The sequence below is a fragment of the Micromys minutus genome, assembly GCF_963924665.1.
Source record: "Micromys minutus genome assembly, chromosome: 3".
Taxonomy (NCBI): domain Eukaryota; kingdom Metazoa; phylum Chordata; class Mammalia; order Rodentia; family Muridae; genus Micromys; species Micromys minutus.
The window spans coordinates 79783165-79790434 of record NC_137972.1 but is presented as its reverse complement, the minus strand read 5'-3'; the positions used below and the strand labels follow the sequence as shown (position 1 = coordinate 79790434).

Below are 7270 nucleotides of genomic sequence, written 5' to 3'. Positions count from 1 at the left end.
TGAGAGAAGAAACCTCCATGGGCAACTCTGCCGTATCTCTGAGGGATCCTGTCCAAGCCCCCTTTCTACATTTTTGGGAGGGAGATGCAGTGTCTGTATGGCCTCTAACGGAGCTGGTATAACACATCCCAGAACCCAGTCTGACTCACGACAAAGAAGAGCTTGTTCGTCATGGCTGTGGCTGCGGGCAGATGATGCTTTTAGAAAACAGCTCGTACCTGGCAGGGGATGTATAGTGACCACTTACGGGCACTGTCACAAATCAAATGCATGACTATAATGCACTGCATCGGGGACCATCCATCCTGAATCTTTAAGTTCTAGATTATATGACCTCTACCATGACAAGTGCCTTGGTCTCAGCAAACCTGAGTTTCCCCCCATTTATAAAACAAATAATGCTCCTTACCCCTGAGAGGACCCAACCGTCTTGGAAACTTTTGAGACAATTGACACACAGGGTATACTAGCAAAGGTTCTCAGGAAATACAGTCTCCTCATTCATCAAGGAGAGTAGAGGTTGGCAGCCAACAGCAAGACCTCCACAACCCCTCCATGCTGACAGGTTTCCAGTGGCAAACTGGCTCTTTTGTTTGTTGGGTCAACGGTCAGACCATAAACACAGCATACTCCCATCCCCAAGCCTTTCCGTTAAGTTGAGGCTCAGATCGGCTTCTTCTCTGTCTTTTATTTTAAAACTGAGGATGTCGAGGTGACCTGACCTCAACACCTCTCACCCCATTGGTTACCCTGCTTGACCCTGGTGGGTTGTATTCGTTACTTGTTGCCGTGTCAAAATGCCGGACAAAAGCAACATAAGGAGCCAAGGGATTGTTTTGGCCCACAGTTCCAGGGTACACGGGGCAAGCAGGCTGAAGCCTGGGAGAGCTTGAAGCAGCTGTCAGTTGTGTCAGGGAGCGGAGAGATGAATTCTGCCTCTCCATTCATTTTGTTCATTTTATTCCCTTGAGGTCCCCAGCCCATGAGGCAATGACACCCACAGTTAAGGTAGCTTAGCCCAGACAACCTTAAGGAATTCCCAGAGGCTAGTCTAATTAGATGATCCCTTATAGGCATGCCCAGGGACTTTCCTCTGGGGAAGTCTAGATTTCATCAAGGTGCTGATTTGTGTTAACCAAAATAAAGCCTCCATTTGTTCTCCCCTGGGGCTTCCCTGGGTCTCTATTTTTCTCATCTATACAATAGGCAGATGGGTTCATACCACCCTGAGCTACTTTGGAGGCATGAAAGAGATGACACTCCGGGAGAGGTAGTTCAGCATGTAGCCTGGGACAAGTTGTTGCTAACAGACTCAGCCACTGAGATGGCTGCCACACAGGGAGATGGGGGTTGTGGGGACCAAGCGGACAAAGAAGCGTTTGAACAAACAGAAACGTGCCTGCCTCCTGGCTGGCAGGGCTGCACCCCTTGCAACTTCTGTGGTCCCCTAAGAGCATCACCCCGCATGGAAAGGACAGATAGAGGCTGAGGAGCATAACACGCCCTTAGTGCAGGCACCTGTGCAAGAAATGAAGGTGCTGACTTTGGGGCCAGTGAAACTCAGTGGAGATCCAGGTAGGTGGTCACTTGCTCCTCCTTACTGGGCAGTCCTGGAGCACCCCTGGTGCCACAGTCTTGGCCTCATCTGCTCTGGCATGAGTCTCGATTCTGGCTGACCATCGCTTCTGAACTTTGTTTGGGCGGCCGAGAGTGCAAGCGTTGGCGTTATTCATTGTGGGATGCGGCTGCGGCCACGCGAGTGTTGAAGAACAGAGTGGGCATTGAAGGCCAGCTCCGTGAGTCTGTAAACAGCCAGTGGAAGGGACACCTCGTCCCACGTTTACACAACTCTATTTAAAGACCCACACACCGGAATAACATGGCCACATTTATTTCTGATTGTCCCCAAGGCCCCAGGGATTGTCTCCAAGTGATTCCACTTCTCTGTTGACCCAAAATAACCCTCCTACCCCAAGTCATTTTTGTCTTTCTGAATTTTTTTTCATTAAAACAAATAAACAACCTCATTTATTAATCCCCCACCCCTCCTCCTTTCTGAGGCACAGTTTGGCCCAGTCCCTCTCAGAGGGTTGAGTTGGGACCATTTGGGAAGTTTAAAACTAAATTGTTCTGACGTCACGCAGTCACAAAGAGCCAAAATTTTGAATCGGAAGGAAGCAGGTGAAGTAGAGGTCACCCATGGTCATTGCTCTCTCTGCTAGGAAAGAACTTTTGAAGGCACAAACAGGAACATGGTGACCCCCGGCCCAGTCACCTGCTATGCAGACATTTGTAGGGAGGACACTGAAGATGTCAGAGTTAATGGTGAGGAATCTCAGTGTGAGTGTGTATGTGTAAGTTCGAGTGAGTGTGTGTGTGTGTGTGAGTATGCATGTGTGTATGTGTGTGGTGTGTGAGTGTGCATTGTGTGAATGTGTGGTATGACTGCATATGTGTGTGAGTGTGTGTGTATGTGTATGTGTATGTATATGTGTGTGGTGTATGAGTGTGCATTGTGTGAATGTGTGATATGAGTGCATATGTGTGTATGTGTTTGGTGTGTGAATGTGCATTGTGTGAATGTGTGGTATGAGTGCATATGTGTGTGAGTGTGTGTGTATGTGTATGTGTGTGGTGTATGAGTGTGCATTGTGTGAATGTGTGGTATGAGTGCATATGTGTTTGAGTGTGTGTATGTGTGTGGTGTGTGAGGGTGCATTGTGTGAATGTGTGGTATGAGTGTACATGTGTGTGAGGCTGCATGTGTGTGAGGGTGCAAGTGTGTGTGTGTGTGTCTGGTATGTGTGTGTGTGTGGTGTAAGTGTGGGTATATGTGTGTGGTGTATGAGTGTGAACTGTGTGAATGTGTGGTATGAGTGCATATGTGTGTGAGTATGCATATGTGTGTTTGTGTGTGTGTCCATCAGTCTTGGATTGGGTGGCATTGTAGTAGGAAAAACACGTTGTGGAGAAGAAGCTTCTCTCTTGTCTCAGCTTCTTCACCTACAAAAGATGTGAGCCAAAGATCCAAAGCGAAGGATGATGAGAATTAAATGAGTGAAACTTTGCTCACTGGTGTGAAACAACTTGGTTCTGACAGGCCGTTCAGTTAGTTCTTCCCACTTTAAAGACGAGGAACTGAGGCTTTCTGGGGTCACATGACTCATCCAAGGTTAAAAAGCAAGTCCATAGTTGGTTAAAAAAATAAAAGGGGATGTGGGCTAGGACACTCTCTCCAGAACTGTTAGGCTGTTCTTGTCTGTACCACAGATTCAGGGGGAAGGTTCCAGAAGCTCTGACAAACACCTTGCCTCCCTTTCCTTGCCAATAAACTGAGGAGACACATAAATAATGATAACGGCCCTGGAGTCCTGTTTACATGAATGGGTCCTTTTGTTTTGTTTTGGTTTAGTTTTTTTGTTTGTTTGTTTGTTTTTTGTTTGTTTTTTTTTTTTGTTTTGTTTTTTGAGACATGCTTTCTCTGTGTAATAGCCCTGGCTGTCCTGAAACTCCATTTGTAGACCAAGCTGGCCTTGAGCTCATTGAGATCTGCTTGCCTCTGCTTCCTGGGTGCTGGGATTAAATGTGCGTCCCACCATCCTGGCTTAAATGAGTTCTTATATCAGCTGATGATCAGTCATTGAATCAGACTGTTCTTGCACACATTTGTGTAGCTTTCCTTGGGTGTCAGGGCTGTCACAAGAACTCTGAGTGTGTCATCTTATTTAATCCCTTTAGTGTTCCTACAGGAAGCAACTACTCCCTTATCATCCCCATTTGACAGATGTGGAAACCGAGGCACAAATGGAGTTCATTTTTCCCAAAGTCACCTAGTTAATTGGGATGGGATTTGGACACATATCTAACTAAAGAATCCACTCTGGGAATCACTGTGTCAGGCCAGTTGTTCTTGAGACAGGTTTCTCCATGTCACCCAGTCTGATCACAAAATTTATGATTCTCCTGCAGTAACTTCCTGGATGCTGGGATGTCAGGCATATGCTACTGCCATGTCTGGCTAGTGTCAGACAGGCTTTTGTTGTATCAACTTCCACTTCAGTGCCTGGCCCAGGCTCTTCATCCTTGACTGCCTTTTCCTTTCTTCTAGCTCCCATTTCTCTCTCACCTAACTCAGGCTTCCCTCATGGATGATGCCCGTCACGTAGCATGTTTCTCTGGATGCACATATGGTACAAGCTCGTTTTGTACCCTGTTATATTCTAGGCACCTAGAATGACGTTTGCACACAGCAAGGTCTCAAATACCAAGTAGGTCAGAGAGTTGTCATTAGAAGAGGCAAAAGGTTCCCAGGCTCAGAGTAGAAGAGTTTGTTCTAGCCTTCACTTGGTTAAGTGGTTGTCCAGAACCCAAGCCTAGCTCTGACTTCTTGCTCCCCAGTCATCAGTTTTGTCTTCAGAAGTGATCTGTGTAGCTATTATGCTTTTGGTGTGTGTGTGTGTGTGTGTGTGTGTGTGTGTGTGTGTGTGTGTGTAGTCATCCTTCCTTCAGGTCCTTCATCTTCAAAGCAACCTCCTTTAGACTGAAAATACGTTTACAATGTCTCATCTCTACTGAACACCACTTTTTCTTCAGTTTCTTCTTTTTATTAAATCATACACAACTACTTGTCTTCTGGTTTGTTGAAGCAGTAAGTCAGACAATACTTACCACAGTAATGCCTGTCAAAGTGGCTACTCATGAAAACTCCAGCACCACATTCATCAGAAGGCCATTCTCGACAATGTTGGCTGATTCTGCCATTTTCCTCCCCCTTATAGTATTTCAAAACCACCAACTTAACCTCCTTCCTCTTATGCTTGTTCTTCTTGGGAGTGGTGTAAGACTTCTTCCTTTTCTTAGCACCACCACAAAGTCTCAACACAAGATGAAGAGTGGACTCCCTTTGAGTGTTGTAGTCAGACAAAGTACAGCCATCTTCCAGCTGCTTCCAGCAAAGATCAACCTCTGCTGATCGGGAGGAATTCCTTCCTTATCCTGGATCTTGGACTTTACATTTTCTAGTGTCCAAGGGTTCAACCTCGATCGTGATGGTCTTCCCCATAAGCATCTTCACAAAAATCTGCATCATGGCAGCAGCTCCACCCACTTTGGTTGTCACTTTTGCATGAAGTATACATTATATCAATAATAAATACAGTATTTCCATTGTATGGTAGTATAAATAGCTAAAGATATGGTTGATGTATACAATAGATATATGTAGGTTCTACATAAATACTTTACCACTACATATAAGGTACTTGGACATCTATAGAGTTTGGCAACCTTTAGATACCAAGCGATGGCCACACAAAGAAACAATACCTAAACACACACACACACACACACACACACACACACACCTAACAAGGGAAACAGTGTAGAATGGAATCCTTGAGGTTGTTATGGACTAAAAGAAAACGCCACATACATCAATCTGTATGGAAACTGCACTGAGACAGTCTAAACAAAAGTGAGTCCAACAAAATTATCAAAATCCCGTTTTTATCTAAACTTATTGGTGTGTAGTTGTCTCTGCTATGCTGGGTACCCCAAACAGAGGCTCTGCTGCCTGTCTGGTGGTTGGGATGTGATCAAGAAACGCATCCAAGTCTGTCGAAGGGCTATTGTGCCTGAGGCTGAGCAAGAGTGGGAAGCTATAGTCTCTTGTCCCCAACAGCCCAGAGCTCTGTACCTGTCTACGACGACAGGTAATATGTCATAACTTAAAGACATTGCGCAGGCTGGGACCCAGACAAATGCCCCGAGAGCTGACAAGGCTGCCTATGCCATAGATGGATCTGACCTATCCTTGACCACTTCCAAACTGCCTGGGACTCACAGGCTCCCAGCATGCTCTCACCACAGGACTTTCCCCCTCCTGTGTTGCCACATCAAGATCGAGGACAGAGCACTGCTCATTGGCAGTGCAATGGAAAAATGAATGAATTCGTTAAGGAGGAGATTTAGTGGGATCTTTATCAAATCCACCGCTTCCTTATAAATAAACAGCTTTAGCTCACCTCCACGTAGCTCACCCACAGATCTAGCAATGCTCTTGCTGGCCTTGTTCCCTCCCTTTGTCTACTGGAGCCACTGAGGCTTTGCCCCATCCTGAAGGCTCAGCATTCCATCCATACCAGCCCCACCCTAGGGGAATAGTCAGTCAGAGGAGCAGAATTCCCCTTGGGAGTGGTTCCTGCTCTGAGACTCTGGGGCCTTGCTGCGTGGAGCTTCAGCTCTGCCCCTGTCTCCGTGGCTGGAAGGTTTCTGGCAATCAAAGGGAAGGGTTTTATATTTTGTCTCCTGCTTTTCTTTAATAGCAAAGGGATGGAAAATGCAAAAAAGCCTGTGCTCAGCAAAACCTCCCTACATAGGAAATAGCTGGAAACCGCTCCGGGATGAGCAGAAGCCAGCAGAGGTGATTCCTGGAGCTGATGGCCTGGTTACATAATGCCGAGGCTTGGTCCAGGAGAGTGAGTTGCCACCCAAGGGTTCAGCAAGCTCCCTTCACTGTGCTGAGCTGGGTGGACAGCTTGAGAAACAGGCTTGCTCTTATTTGTCAATTTACTGTCAACTATACTTCTCTCCCTCCCTCTCTCCCGTTCTCCCACTCCCCCGCCTCTGAGAATCATTCACTCCCATGATGGATGGGGGCAGGAGCTGAACCAGCTTTTCTTCACCTTGGAGGACCAGTGTGGCTTAAGTGATAGAATTTCACCTGGAGTGAATGTTTTGACTCCGGGGTTCCCTCCTACTCTAGAGACTGCATCCCACAGTGAGCAGGAGGTTTCCTGGCAGTCATCAGCCCCCTCTTAGCTGGCTGGGACTAACCCTGTCCTTTCCCCCACCTAGCAACAACAACACAGAGATGCATGGTATCGGGCAAGCAAACATGTCCCATTTGGGTTTCCTTCTGCTTCTCTTCCACACACCATCCATCATTCATCCCCCGGTCCATTCATTCACTCATTGTTCATTTGTTCCATGAATGTTCACTGGGCAGCCATGGAGTCTTGGTGACTCAAAGGTGATGGATAACATCCTTTCCCAGCCCTTAATCTCAGAGCCTGGGGGAAGGAGAGATAGCACAGCAGCTCCTAGCGGTCATGCTAATGGTTGCCAAGGAGTGTGAAGACATGAAAGTCCCACAGTATCTGGCTGATGCTTGCGCTCCTATTCTTCAGAATGCAGAAATATCTCCGAGGTTGCTCCGCACCGGGGAGATGACTCCAGTCCCAAGTCTAGGTGTGTAGACAGGCCATTAAAC

The 7270-nt window shown here is 46.8% G+C and overlaps 1 pseudogene across 1 annotated transcript; it reads right to left on the bottom strand.

Annotated features, from left to right (window-relative positions):
* Positions 1–4621: 4621 nt before the first annotated feature.
* LOC308419130 (ubiquitin-ribosomal protein eS31 fusion protein-like) lies at positions 4622–5086 on the bottom strand (annotated as a pseudogene). Its single transcript has one exon. The product of its transcript is annotated as a ubiquitin-ribosomal protein eS31 fusion protein-like (transcript).
* Between the last annotated feature and the right edge of the window lie 2184 nt (positions 5087–7270).